Source organism: Odocoileus virginianus, chromosome 30 (genome assembly GCF_023699985.2).
Source record: "Odocoileus virginianus isolate 20LAN1187 ecotype Illinois chromosome 30, Ovbor_1.2, whole genome shotgun sequence".
NCBI classification, from domain to species: Eukaryota; Metazoa; Chordata; class Mammalia; order Artiodactyla; family Cervidae; genus Odocoileus; species Odocoileus virginianus.
Genome location: NC_069703.1, coordinates 21,873,660 through 21,886,871, shown reverse-complemented (window position 1 = coordinate 21,886,871; position 13,212 = coordinate 21,873,660). Strand labels below are relative to the sequence as shown.

The window sequence follows — 13,212 nt, the reverse complement described above, 5'->3', positions numbered from 1 at the left end:
TAAACAGGCAGCTGGAGATCTGCCAGGGTAGGGTGCTTGAGCCAAGACTCACAGCCTGAACACAATGTTCCTAGGAAAACAGTCACCCGTGGGGTCCCTGGGGAGAAGCACCCATGGGGAGGGCTTCCGGCTGTTGCCCCTTGTCCTGCTCCGCCTTCCCACCCCTGCTTTTGCTCTCTCTGTCTTGTGGGGAGCAGGGCCCTGCTGCACCTGGATCCCAAGCATCCTTTATCCAGGCCCTGTGGGTCCCTCACCACCCCAAGGGCCCGAGTTGCTCTTTCCCTTCTCATGGTTAAGTGGACGGGCTCCTGCTGCTGTTCTCGTTTGGCTGGGGTGGCACTGGCTCTCCTGGGGGGTGGGCTGGGAGCTGGATGCCTGGTTCTCTATTCAAGTCCATTGACCCTGTGGTGACATTGGATTCCCTACTTGTCCTTTCTAAGTTTCAGTTCCCACATCACTGCAAGGAGAGGATTGGTCACTGCGTGTGTGCGTGCTGAGTCACTTCAGTTGTGTCCGACTCTGTGCAACCCTATGGACTGTAGCCCACCAGGCTCCTCTGTCCATGGGATTCTCCAGGCAAGAGTATTGGAGTGGGTTGCCATGCCCTCCTCCAGGGGATCTCCTCCACCCAGGGATCGAACCTGTGTCTCTTGCATCTCCTTCATTGCAGGCAGATTCTTTACCGCTAGCGCCACCTGGGAAGCCCCAGGATTTTTCAGGTCAGCTCTAGATTCTCACCCATGTTTTGTGAGTCCTGATTGGGTATCTTTGGGGAGAGCCTGGGGGGATTGTTACCCAGACGTTGGAGTCCTTCTAGCTCCCTCTTGATGCCACCGGTGAGACCAGGGGCCATGTCTCATGCAAGAGGGGCTGGCGACTGGACCTCTTCATGTCCTTTTGGACAGTCCTTCCAGCCACCTTGAAGCCAGCCAGGGTAAAGGTCAAAGGTGTGAAGGTGACATCAAGTGGGAGAAAAGCAGAGGGCCTGGGGTTAGGGTGACTGCCATCTTGGTGAAGCCAGTGTTGCACTCGGGTTCAACGTGGGGTCTGGGACATGCCAGGACTGGCCCACTGTCTTCTTCATGGTCAGCTGCTGCTGGGATGTGTGTGTGGCCGGGGGGTTAGTAGTTTGGGAATGGATCTTAAGGAACCTTCTCTGAACCTCTGGAGATAAGATGGCATCATCTCTGCTTTGCCGTCTTATCATGATTGACTTTGGGCAAGTGACTTCACCTCTTCACCTCTTGAGCTTCCTGCGCTGTTCAGAGCAGGCAGGGATTACACCCGCTCCCAGGGCTGTGGTGCAGAGTGAACGTGCTCCTGCATGGACGGGCCTGGAATGGGTGGAGAGCACACCAGCCGTTGGGAGGGATATGGTCCCTCCCGCTGGCATCCTGTTCTTTTCGCTCTTGTCACTGTGCACACCTGTGTCTGTGCTTTTGCTTGTTCCGTGTCTCTCCTCCTCCAGACGCTGAGAGCAGGCCTTCTACCCGGCTTTGCACCTGTACACCCTGCAGTGCTCACAAAACAGTTGTCGGCTGGATGGGTGAATGAATGAATGAACAAATGAATGAAGGGCAGCTGGAAAAGGATCAGAGGCAGAGAAATAGCTGAACACCTAGAAAGTGGAAAGATCCAGAAACTGAAAGAGTTGGGAATGTCCAGCTTAGGAAGTGACTATTTTGGGAGATTGTGAGTGATTGTGTGTGTGTGTGTGTGTGTGATGCTAAGTCGCTTCAGTCGTGTCTGACTCTGTGCGACCCTATAGACTGTATCCCATTAGGCTCCTCTGTCCATGGGACTCTCCGGACAAGAATACTGGAGTGAGTTGCCATGCCCTTCTCCAAGCGGTCTTCCCGACCCAGGGATCGAACCCCAGTCTCTTACATCTCCTGCATTGGCAGGCGGGTTCTTTACCACTAGTGCCACCTAGGACTTAAGCTCTGAGGTTTGTTCTCTGAAGCAAAACCAAGCGTCGGGTAGCGGGCTGCCTCTCAGCCGTGGGAGCTGCCTTGTGTATGGGAGGAGCTGAGGGCCGGGGGTGTGCAAACAGAGTCTGGGGGTACGCCAGGCATAGGGGGAGCCCTGCGTTGGACAGGATGTCTCGACTCAAAAGGCCTTGAGGTCCCTGCCCGCTTGATGCTGCTGCTTCAGCTAGAAGAGTAATCGCAGTTATAGCTGATGTCTGTGAACTTCAGTTTCGTCGTCTATAAAATGGGATTAATAATGGTCAATACCCCTAGGGTTGTTAAGAGGATTAAAGCGAGTTAATACTCACAAAGCTCTAAGAACATGGAAAGCACAATAAATTTTGAGCATTTATTAAATGGGACCAAAGAATTTTATGGGAAGAAGAGATGAATCTTGCTTCTGGGTGGGGGTGGTGATGGCTTCTCTAATGGAGTAGTATTTGGGGAGAGCATAACCATACCGGGGTGGGGGCAGGGGGAGAATGCTGCTCAGGCCAGACTCTGCACTCAACAGTGCCTTAAGTGGTTAAGTGACTTGCCTGAGATCATGCAGCCAGTGAGTGGTTAGCCAGGCTTGTGTAACTCCAAAGCCTGGACACTCTCTCCACTCCGGAGCCTCGGTAGGAGGGGGCCAGATTTCTCTGATTCTCATACCCAGGGAAGGACATCAGTTCATTTTAAGGTGGAGCTTAAATGGTGATTATTATCTGTAGGGATTATTATTTTCTATAGGAACCTCAGTTCTCAGGAAGGAAGTCTCCAATTCTGTCCAACCCTAAAAGTACTATGTAATTAAAAAAAACCTGGGGAGAGCATGCGAGTAGGAAAAGGGTTGAAATTTTCAGCAGCTCATTGCCAGGGGGCCCAGGGCAAGGAGAGAGTCATAAGAGGAACCCTGCAGACATGAGTTTAGATGTTATGGAGAAGGAATGATGAGATGAGGGGCACCTTGAGGGGGGTGGGGTGTTTCGGGGGAGGGAAGTAGATGCCCTGAGGGGTGAGGCGTGGGCTAACACCATGCTGGTGATAAGAGAGAGGAGGGAGAGGAACCCAACCTTTGGCAGGAAGTGGGCCGCTGCAGGGCTTCAGACTTTGGGCAAAGGTGGCCAGCTAGGGCCCGTCCCCCACAGAGCTACTGGGCAGGCAACGAGGCAGCTTTAGGGAGTAGGAGGCTAGTTGACCAGCGAGCCGGCCTGGGATAGCAGGTCCAAGCTGGAGGTTCAGCCACTAGCCCGGCTCCTTGCCTCTTCCTGCCTGGCAGCCGGCTTGGCTAGAGGTCCCTTCTCATGCTGGGGCCAGCGCTTACTCTGCTGATTGGCACCCACAGGCCTGGCCTTGTCAGGATGCTATCCTGTCCTTAGCAACTGCTCAGTTCTGGCTGTTTCCGCCTCTTGGACATTCAGAGATGAGTGGGAAGTGGTCCCAGGCTCAAGGAATTCACAGATGGAGGGGCAGAAAGACAAAGGGAGGTGTACATGGGCAGTGGAATTTGCTCTGGCTCACCTTCCTAAGACAGTTTTTCAAGTATTTGATGATGAATGTTGTATCCTTTCTTTATCATCTGAAATAAAAATGGGGCCCAATTTCATTAACTTTTCTTGTGCTTTTTTAAAAAGAAATATTTGCTGAGTGTGTACTGTTGTCCTCCTCTGGGTACTCTTTGGTTTATAGCGTGTAGAAGAGAACTTGACATTTCTGATGATGTCTAAGCTGTGTGGAGTAGAATGGAACTTTCCCTTCCTTTAATTTTGATTCCATACCTTTCTTCAGGCAACCAAAAGTTGCAAAAGTTCTAGGGTCAGCCATATCCTTCTGCCATATGAACTGAATTTGTTTTCACCAAATCTTAGACCTTTTCCTACATGATTGATTAATTCAGTGTTTGAAAAAAATGACCTTTGAATCTTAGTTCAGGACTTCACTGCAAGAGAAATGTTTCCTTGCTAATTTCAGCCTTTTTTATAGTCAGTTTTGCACTTCAGTTGGATACCTTAGCTTTTCTTTTTGCATTTTGTTTTCTTCGTGTGCGCGGTAGCCTCCATTCGGAGTCTTCACCTTAGTTACTGATAAGTATTTCGGACAAGCCAGGGCAGAGGACAGAGCCCTTTGGCAAGTCCGGAAGTTGACATTGATCTATTAATCAACACTCCTTGGCTTGCTGGCTAGGAATCCACTCGACTTTCTATCTTTTCTCTAAGTATTTCAACATGAATCCTGCCAACACCTTCCTGAGATACAGATAATTCAGGTTAGGGGATTCCCCCACCGTCCAGTCCAGGAACCTTATAATAATGGAGTTCTGGTGGTGGATGTGGCTCTGTTGGGGAGGGATGTGGGTCTCTGAAAGGATTCAGGCTGAGCCAGTAATCATCACTGGGGGAGGGCTAAGAGGAATGCTGCCTGGAGGCATCTGAATCTCAGAGTTCTTCATGCTTTAAAATCGCACTTCTCAGGGGAGATAGCGATTTGTGTGCTGTCCACTGACACCGGCAGCCAGGGATCAACATCTGCCTAGAAACTTCCAAGGGACCTGAGGTTATCCGATAAGGAGATGAAAGCCGAGAGGGACTAGGAGTGACCTTTGGTCCCGAAGCCATTGGTGGCTGAGCAGGGCTGGAACTGACTCCCACTGCCTCTCCTGGCTGGAAACTGAGGCAGGCTCCAGGGAGGGAGGGGCTGCCAGCGGGTGTCCTGGGCACCCACTGTTGGCAGATGTTTTCCCCAGGCTTCCCCTGCCCTCCTGATCCTCCATCCTCAGACTGTGGTGCAAATCTGAGAGAAGGAATCCAGAATGTGGAAGGCCTGTTGCTTCTTCTCCCTCATCCATTTCCCCTGGTGGCTCAGAGGTTAAAGTGTCTGCCTGCAATGTGGGAGACCTGGGTTTGATCCCTGGGTCAGGAAGATCCCCTGGAGAAAGGCATGGCAACCCACTCCAGTATTCTTGCCTGGAGAATTTCATGAACAGAGGAGCTTGGTGGGCTGCAGTCCTTGAGGTCACAGAGAGTCAGACACAACTGAGTGACTAACACATAGCATTTCTCCTTCGGCATTTCTCCTTCCCTGGGGGGGCCCTGTGTGGCAGAGGGCCTGAGGCAGGGCTGGGAATGCATGCAAATGAGATGCAAATAGGGGAGTGCAGCGAGGAGGGGGCACCCCTCTCCGGCTTCGGCTTCGGTCTGGTCTGAGTGTTAAGGATGACAAATAGGAAAGGAAACAACCAGTGACCCGAGCTGCAAAGCCCGGTTCAGGAAGGAAACGATGGAGAAGGGGCTCTGTGGGGCAACAGGGCAGGGTGTGGCTCCTGGAGTCAGCTTTGGAGGGTGCCCTTGTAAGGGGTCCCAGGGTTGGCCCTGGGATGAAAGCATTCTGGAGGACAGCCTCAACTCATCCCCAGCTGCAGTGGGGTGGTGTGGTCAGAAGCGGGAGGCTGCCACCCAAATGCACAGACAGACATGCCGAGGGCAGTCCCCCGGGGTCTGGCTTCCAGCCAGCTGTGTGTTGGACCCAGCAGGGTTCTGAGACCCAGGACCTCTTCCTTTGGGGTCCAGGCATGTGGCCCTGTCTTCTCTGTGGTGGAGAAGGAGGAGGAGAGTGGGGTCCAAGGGCGCTGGAGGGGTTGGCTCCAGCAACTCCCCCTGCAGGCCACTCCCCTGCCCCCACCCTAGGAAGATTTTAGAAGCCAATCCCTCCCTGCTGGGTGTTTGTTCTTAACTCTTAGCCCAGGATGGAACAGCTTCCCCTTAGTGCTGTAAGAGGCTGGGAATCTGGCCTCTCAAGAATGGGGGCTCCAGTGACATGGTGCCCTCCAGGGGGAGCACTGGGACCCCGAATGCCTGGTTGTGCTTTGTGAGGACCGAGCCTTCTTGAGCTGGAAGACCTGGATCCAGATTCCTTCTCCTTCATCAGCTGCCCTGTAATGTTGGGTGACTCATTTAACTGCTCTGAGCCCATCTCTAATTGTGGGATAAGAATCACAATCACTTCCCAGGTTTTGATGGGGGTCTGTGTGGATGAACGCAAGGGAAAGGTTTGGTGCAGGGTAGGCATTTAAACAGTGATGAAAGTGAAATGAAGGAGCAAGTGAGATCAGCTCTGGATCGACAGCCCCCTCACTCCCACCCCACCACCTCCTGGGGGGCTGAGAGGCTGAGAGAATCTTGGGCCTTGACCTTCTCTTGGCTCTTTCTTCTCTGTCTCTCTGTGTGCTTCTGTCCCCATTTTTGTCCCATCTCCTCCGCTCTGCCTGGTAGTGTCTAACTCAGCACCTGGCCCCAACATGGGCCGTTCCTCTTCCCTCCCTTCTCAATGGCCTCTCTGTGGCTCCATGGGCTCGCCCCGCCCCTCCCCAGCTCCTTTCCTTCTTCCCTCTGGGTCCCTACTCTTTGTCCCCCTGTCTCCTCCTGGCTTTTCTCCCCTCTGTGTCTCTAGCGCTAATCTGCCATTAACAAGCACCCATTGAACGCGCGTTGGATGCCAGGCACTGCCCTGCGCCTTTCTTGGTTCTTCTTGTCTCCTTGCCTCTCTGCTGCTGCTTCTTTGCCTCCCACTCCCTTCGGCCTCCTGCCCTCCCTTCCCCCAGCTGCACTGGGCTCCAACACTGGTATTATTCAGTTTTATGAGAACCCCCCAGGCCTGCCCCTGAATGGACCAACCACAACTGGAACCAGATGTGCGCGATGGGACGGGAGGAGGGAGGAGGGAAAGGGGGCATGGGCTGGCTCAGGAAGGGGGGAGGGGTCGGGGGAATGGGAGGTGGGAAACCCTGGGAATGCTGAGTCTTCCCCAGCCCGGAGGAGGAGGAGCTGGGTGGGGAGAGAAGGGCTGAGCAGACTTCTTCGGAAAGCAGTTCTGGCTCATGTGTGTGTGTGTGTGGGGGGGGTGGGGTGGCGGGGTGGGGGACAGGGGCGGGGAGAGATCGGCTGTGGGACAGCTTTTGGAAATACAGGGCAAGGCTGCTCTCCTTTGAAAACCTCTAGTTCCTTGACTTCCTCTCTGTGTGGTTTTTAGAGACTTGCTGAATTCATGATTCTGTACCTAGGTGCTGGAAGAGGAAGGCTGGGATAGAGGGAATGATGGTGGGTTGGGAGAATGATGGTGGGGCTCCGAGCACCACTGGAGGAGGGTGCTTCTCAGAGCCCCCCTGCATCTGCTGCAGACCTGGGGAGGGTGGGATGCTCCTGGCATGTCCACGTATCAGTCTGATGGTTCCCATGTCTTAGCATAGTCAGGTTTTCTGTCTGCTGTCATAACTTTGAAGATAAAAACTGCATACCTTTATCTTGATACAGCCTTGTGCAGAATTAAGTGTTTAAAAGAACCCTTTTATTCCATTTTTAATCCATCACCCATCCATCTCTCCATTTTTCCATTATTTATTCCACATTTATTGAAAATCTACTAAGGGCCTCCCAAGTGGCGCTAGTGGTAAAAGAACCCGCCTGCCAATGCAAGAGACACAGAGACTCAGGTTCCATCCCTGGGTGGGGAAGATCCTCTGGAGGAGGAAATGGCAACCCATGCTAGTAATCTTGCTTGGAGGTGTCAACATTGTGCTAAGCACTGGACACAGTTGGAAAGGAAAGGAAAAGGACAAATAAATCTTTGCTCAACGATTGGGAGATATGGGAGTGCACCTAGCAAGTGTCTGTCCCAGCATTAGTATAGGAGCAAGAGTGTTAGGTATTCAGAGGAGTGGTCAGTACCTGCCAAATGATTGGTGAAGAATCCATGGAGGATGTGGCTTTTGAACTCTGCCCTGAATGGTGTGATGGTAAGGTTCAAAGGGCAGGACCGCATCGCAGAGGTTCTTAATGTCCTGCTGCAGAGCTGGGACTGGGTATGTAGGTGGTGGGGAGCCAGGTACTATCTGATGTCAAGCAGGATGATAGTGGATGTGGGTTGGAAGGAGGCGATGGGGGAGGATGACACTTCTCTGACCAGGGGAGGGTTCCTCTTTTAAAGCAGACACCCCCATCCACCTCTGGAAGAGCCTTGATGACTGCCACGGACCCCTCTCCCTTCCCTCCCCTGACCAGGGCTGGCCCAAGCTCCTGAGCAGCCCTTGGTCTGCAGGGGGTGTGAGGTTCAGGCAGGACCAGGGTATATGGAGACAGCTTTGCCCCAGAGTCAGGGCCAGTGAAGGCTGGGCAGGGACCTGGGGAGGCCTGAAGCCAGAGGCACGTCTGGAACGTCTAGAACGTCTCAGAGTCATGTTCTGTGGGGCCAGGACTTTCCCATCTCTGGTTAGTACCCATGTGCTTAGATTGAGGCTGCCGTCAAGGCTGGTAGGCACTGAGATGCTGAAATTTGGGACTCTGGGAGGCCAGACTCATACTATCTGGGAAGGAATGAGATCATCTTGCTCTGGAGACCTGAGGTGAATGCAAGGATTCGTCTGTCTCTGCCCTCCCCTAGCAGAAGGTGCCTCTCTCGCCCGCCTCCATTTTCCTGGGCTTCACTGTCACAGGTGGTGACAGTGAAGGGGACATTAGAGGTGTGGTGACCATCTCTGTGACACTGGCCCCAGATGGCACCAAATCTTTCTAAGGCTGTTTGTTCCTCCCGGGCCTCCCCTATCACTTTACTCTTTGGAAAATTGAAGCCGGGGGAAGGGTTTAGCTGGATTCAAAAAACTACTGAGCGTCTGAGCCAGAAAAGATCTCGAAGACCTTCCGATCCATACTCCCTGGATAGCTGGGGAACCTGAGGAGGCTCCGAGGTGCAGGTCACTGGCCTGCTGGCCCAGGACCTCACAGGAAGGTGGCCCAGATGGCCGAGAGGAGGGCCTTTGAATCTCTGGAGGGGCTGAGTAGTGGGGCGCTTGGCTTTGGAGCCAGCCCATGGGATCAGGGTTCCCACTCTGCACCATCCTGTGTGGTCTTGGACAAGTCAGCTAACCGCTTGGAGGTCACTTTCTTCAGCTAAAATAACAAGAGAGATTCAAAGACTTAAGTGAGAGACAATATTCATTAAGTGCCGGGCATACAAACAGGTGTGCGGCAAATGACTTTTCCCTTCCCCTTGGGATAATCCTATCTGTTTCTTTTGTCATTTGTGTGGTACTCCAAGCTTCAAATCACATTTCCCCCCATTTTTTTGTTTTGGCTGTGCCACAGGGCATGTGGGATCTTAGTTCCCCAATCAGGGATCAAACCTGTGCCCCCTGCAGCGGAAGCCTAGAGTCTTAACCTCTGGACCACCAGGGAAGTCCCATTCCCCTAATATTTTTAATGTAAGAAATCTTTTGCATATAGAAAAGTTGAAAGGATAACACGGTGAACTCACTGATTCTGTAATGGACACTTTGTTATATTTGCTTTATCACATTTCTGTCTCTCCCTCCATCAATCCATCTTATTTTTTCAATATTTTTCAAAGAGAATTGAAGCATGCATTTCACTAACTGGAGTTCAATGCAAATCACTTTTGAATATACAGTCACAAATGTCCTAATTCAGCCCAGAGGGAAAAAAGCCAGGGTTGTTATCCCACATTTGGCAAAGAAAAAAAACAAAAATAGGTTCAGAAGTGAGATTCTAGGTCTCCAGTCACAAAATGAGTTGGAAACAGTATAAAGCAGGGCGGTTTACAAAAGTTGGGAGTTGCTATTATTATTACTGTCTCGTCAACCATCCTTATCCACCCAGTAGCTCTTGGGCCATTTCTCTGCCGTTATGTCTCTTCCACGGGGGAGTGGAGGGTGGGGTTTCTAGATTTCTTGGCATCTTGCCCCCTTTTCCCACCTCTGCCCCAAAGCCCTCTGCCCCTCCCGGCAGGTCCCCAGGGAGCCTGCTGCGCCTGGCTGAAGGAGGGGGCATGCCACCCTTCTTGGCATCCCTTGCCCCAGACGTATATACGTGCCCTGACTCCCAGCCGGCCGAGCCGGGGAGCTGGGCGCGAGTGTCCTGGCCGAGTGCTTCAGGGGTTAAAGGAGGCGGCGGGCGGACTGCTGGCCGGCTCCGGGAAGGGGGAAGGAGGAGGCGGTGCGCCGGTAGCCCGCCCGCCTCCGCTGGGGGAGGGAGCCGGGCGAGCAGCGCCCTCGCTCAGTTGCTCCCAGCAGTGGCCCTGGGACCAGCTCTGCTCGCTGCTCCCGCTCCCCGCCTGGACACAAGGCTCACTCACGCCCTCCTCTCGGCAACCAGCTTCTTGCCAGCCACAGCTGCAGCCCCATCACTGCCCACCGCCCCGTCCTGTGAGCCCAGACACCCATCCCGCCCAGTGACTCCTCTGCCGGAAAGGTGAGCGTGGGGTGTGCGCGTGTTTGTGTGTGTGTGCGGCGGGCTGCCGGCACTGATGCTCTCAGGACCACCGATCTGGGTGTAAATTAGGGGAGCGGGAAGTCGGTCCTGCCTGGTCACAAGCCTCCGGGCTCAGTGGCCCGTCCTGGCCATCGTATCAGTCCTCTGCCGCCGTCAGTGCCTGCTTCTGGCAGGGATGTCTGGGGCGCGGTTGCCGGTCAGAAGGAGTTTTGTTTCCTGGAGAAGTTGCTGGTGTCAGTGGCTGCTTGAGACCGAGGCCAGCAGGGACTAGCGAGGAGGACTTGCTGACTGAGGCAGGCGGGAGGTCAGGGTATTCAAGTCTCCAGGGTCCCTTCCCCTGCCTGCTTTCCGGCGGGGAGAGGACCCAGACGCAGGCGGCTTTTTCTCTTCATTTCTTCCCCTGCCGGAGGCTGGAGCTGTTACTGGGTACCTTCTTGCCCCTTGGGGCTCTTCTTCCTCTCATATCTCATCTCCCCGGGGCGGGGTTGGGAGTGGGGTGGCAGGCCTGAGTCTCACGGGTCGCTTTGCCCATGGGCACAGCCTGGCATGAATGCCCCCTACCGCCCTCCCCCAACCAGCAGCTCCCAATCCTTTCTCATCCCTCTGGGCAGAAATAGCTAATCCAGGTGGTTAATGAACAGACACACACAGGTGCCTTTCAAACCGCACCCCCCTCCATCCCCACTGCTCTCTCTGGGCCCTGACCCTGCGTGCCACCCCTTCCCAAGCCTGAGCATCCAAACAGGGCTAACTTCAGGGTCTGTTCCTCACCCCTCATTCAGGACCAGGGCCGGGACTGCCTGCCCAGATGTTTTTAGGTTGGCTACTCTCTTAGAAGAGGGAACCGGGAGGGTGGTGACCGAGGGGTGACATGCTGTGTTCTCAAGCCAGTCTCCCTCCAGGGGGGTGGGACGGGGTTAGGGGACAGAATGTATGCTGGGTCGGGGAGGAGGTGGTTTGGTCAGAGCAGGACAGATGGCCGTGGCGTGAGGCTAAGAGAGGTGGCTGGAGATGAGGGTTCTAGAGCCTTTGCGGGACAAGAATTTCTCTTCTGGGAGCCCCAGAGTGCCTTCTGTGTGGCCCAGCCAGGCCAGGTGTTTGAGAAGGTGGGGAGGGAGCACCCTTGAGTCTCTGCTGGGCCCTTTCCTGAAGCTGCCTGGGTGGGGTGGGAACCATTGTGGTCAGGCTTGGCCTTAAGTTGCTTCCACCCCTGCCAGCGGGCAGCTACTCCAGCCGCCCCCACCTTGGCTTTACCCCCAGGACCTCAAAACTTGCTTCATCTTAAGGCACCCTCTGCCCCGACCTCTCTGGCCTAGGGCTGGGGGAAGGAGGCCCTGGGCCTGACTCTGGATGCGGAGCCGGCTGGGAGAGCTGTCAGTGGGATCAGCGTTGGGATTGTGGCTTAGGGTTGGCCTTGACGCTGCTGTCCCGCTGAGGGCCAGGAGTGGAGACAGTGGGCCAGAGCCTAGGAGGGTCTCAGCCAGGCCAGTAGGACTGAAGCCAGGACTTTGATCTGGAGCTGAGAAGTCTTGGGTGGCGGAGGAGGCAACCTGGGCACCAACCTCTGCTTCCAGACCCCTGGCCTTGAACCCTCCTGGCCCTTCTTCCTAATCCCTCCTCGCAGACTTCACACTTCACTTCCCTCAAAGCCCCAGTTCAGAGTCTCCCACAGGGGGGCTGTGGGCTCCGGAACTGTGAACACAGGGGGCTGGAGTGGGGCTGGGGTATATGGGGAACAGAGGAGTTCAGAGACGAGGTTACTGTTTGGTGACCGTCTTCTCATTGCCGAGGGACTGTGGCTGAAGCTTTGGAGTTCGGGAACTCTCAGTGTCCTGTTTTACTGAAGTAAGAGTAGGAAGCAAAGGGACAGAATGAATTTTTGTTTGGTGAAGGAAGCTTAGGTCTGTTTAACGTGGGGCTTTCCTAACAAGCCTAGCGGGTCAGTGGGAGAAAGGGCTGCCTTGTAAGGTAGTGAGCTTCCCGTCCAGGGAGGGGTTCGGACAGAGGCTGGACAACAGATTCCTGAGCTGGGATGTGGTTAGAAGGGATGACCTTGAAGGTCTCTGGGGATGCTGAGGTCCTGGGATTCTTGGAGTCGGGGAATTCTCTGACCCTGGGGTCAGGGAGCAGGAAGGCAGTGGCCTCTGGCCTGGGGCGTGGGCCCTGGCAGGACCTCTCAGGGTCCTCCTTCTCCCTGCCACTGTTTGGGGAACAGCAGACCTGATGCTCTGCCTTCACACCCATTGCTCACCAGCCTACCACGTTGCCCCAGCTGCTTCCTGCAAAGATTCTGGGTTTCTTCCTATTCCTCTTGTTCTGCTCCTTGCCTTGCCCTGCCGTTTAATCCCACAAGGGTTAGAGCGGACCTGTGGGCTCAGGACATGGTGTGGAATGGAGGGGCCCCCTGCCTCTCTGCAGTTAGAGCCCACTCCCTGCCCTGAGATGCTAACTGGGGACAGTGGAGGGGGAGAGAAGTGTGCTAGGGTGGGTAGCTTGAGCTCCTGTCCAGTTTGTCCTCCACTGGAAAAAGGGGCCTCCCCAGCCTGCCTGGAGCTGGTGGGCAGTGGAGCCAAGATCTTGTGAAAAACACAGGGGTTGTACTTCTCTGAGCCTCAGTTTCTGAGTTTGTAAAATAATATGGGTTTGGGGTTGTCTGGGCACCGAGAAGTGGTTTGTGTAACTAACAGCTGGAAGTGCAAGCCAAGAGAGTTGTTCTAGGGCCTCTCTGGGGTGTGGGAGGAGCCGGTCACGTTCTCCCCCAACACCAGCCTCTCTAGACCTGTTTTCCAAGGTTGGGGGTGGCAGGGGGAGGGAGGTCCTTGAAAGCAGAGAGGTGAGGTGGGGTGGGGGTGGGGCTCAAGATTTTTGAGCACCAAACCCTGGAAACCATGGGCGTCCCCTGATGGAGTGTCAAGGTGGGCTTCTGGGCTGGGCTCTGGACCCACACTGGGTGTCCCGACCTGCCTCTCTCTGCAGCCCCTCCT

General features: G+C 54.6%; 1 protein-coding gene across 9 annotated transcripts in view; it reads left to right on the top strand.

Moving 5' to 3' along the window:
* The window catches only part of TNS1 (tensin 1), a 208,245-nt gene that overhangs the window by 54,744 nt on the left and 140,289 nt on the right, over positions 1 to 13,212 (top strand). The window contains exon 1 of one of the 9 annotated variants that reach the window (XM_070458627.1): positions 10,166 to 10,207. The exons of the other annotated variants lie outside the window; for them this stretch is intronic. The gene's annotated coding sequence lies outside the window, so the exon portion shown is untranslated. Of the gene's footprint in view, positions 1 to 10,165; positions 10,208 to 13,212 lie in introns of those variants that run through there. 9 annotated transcript variants of the gene reach the window in all.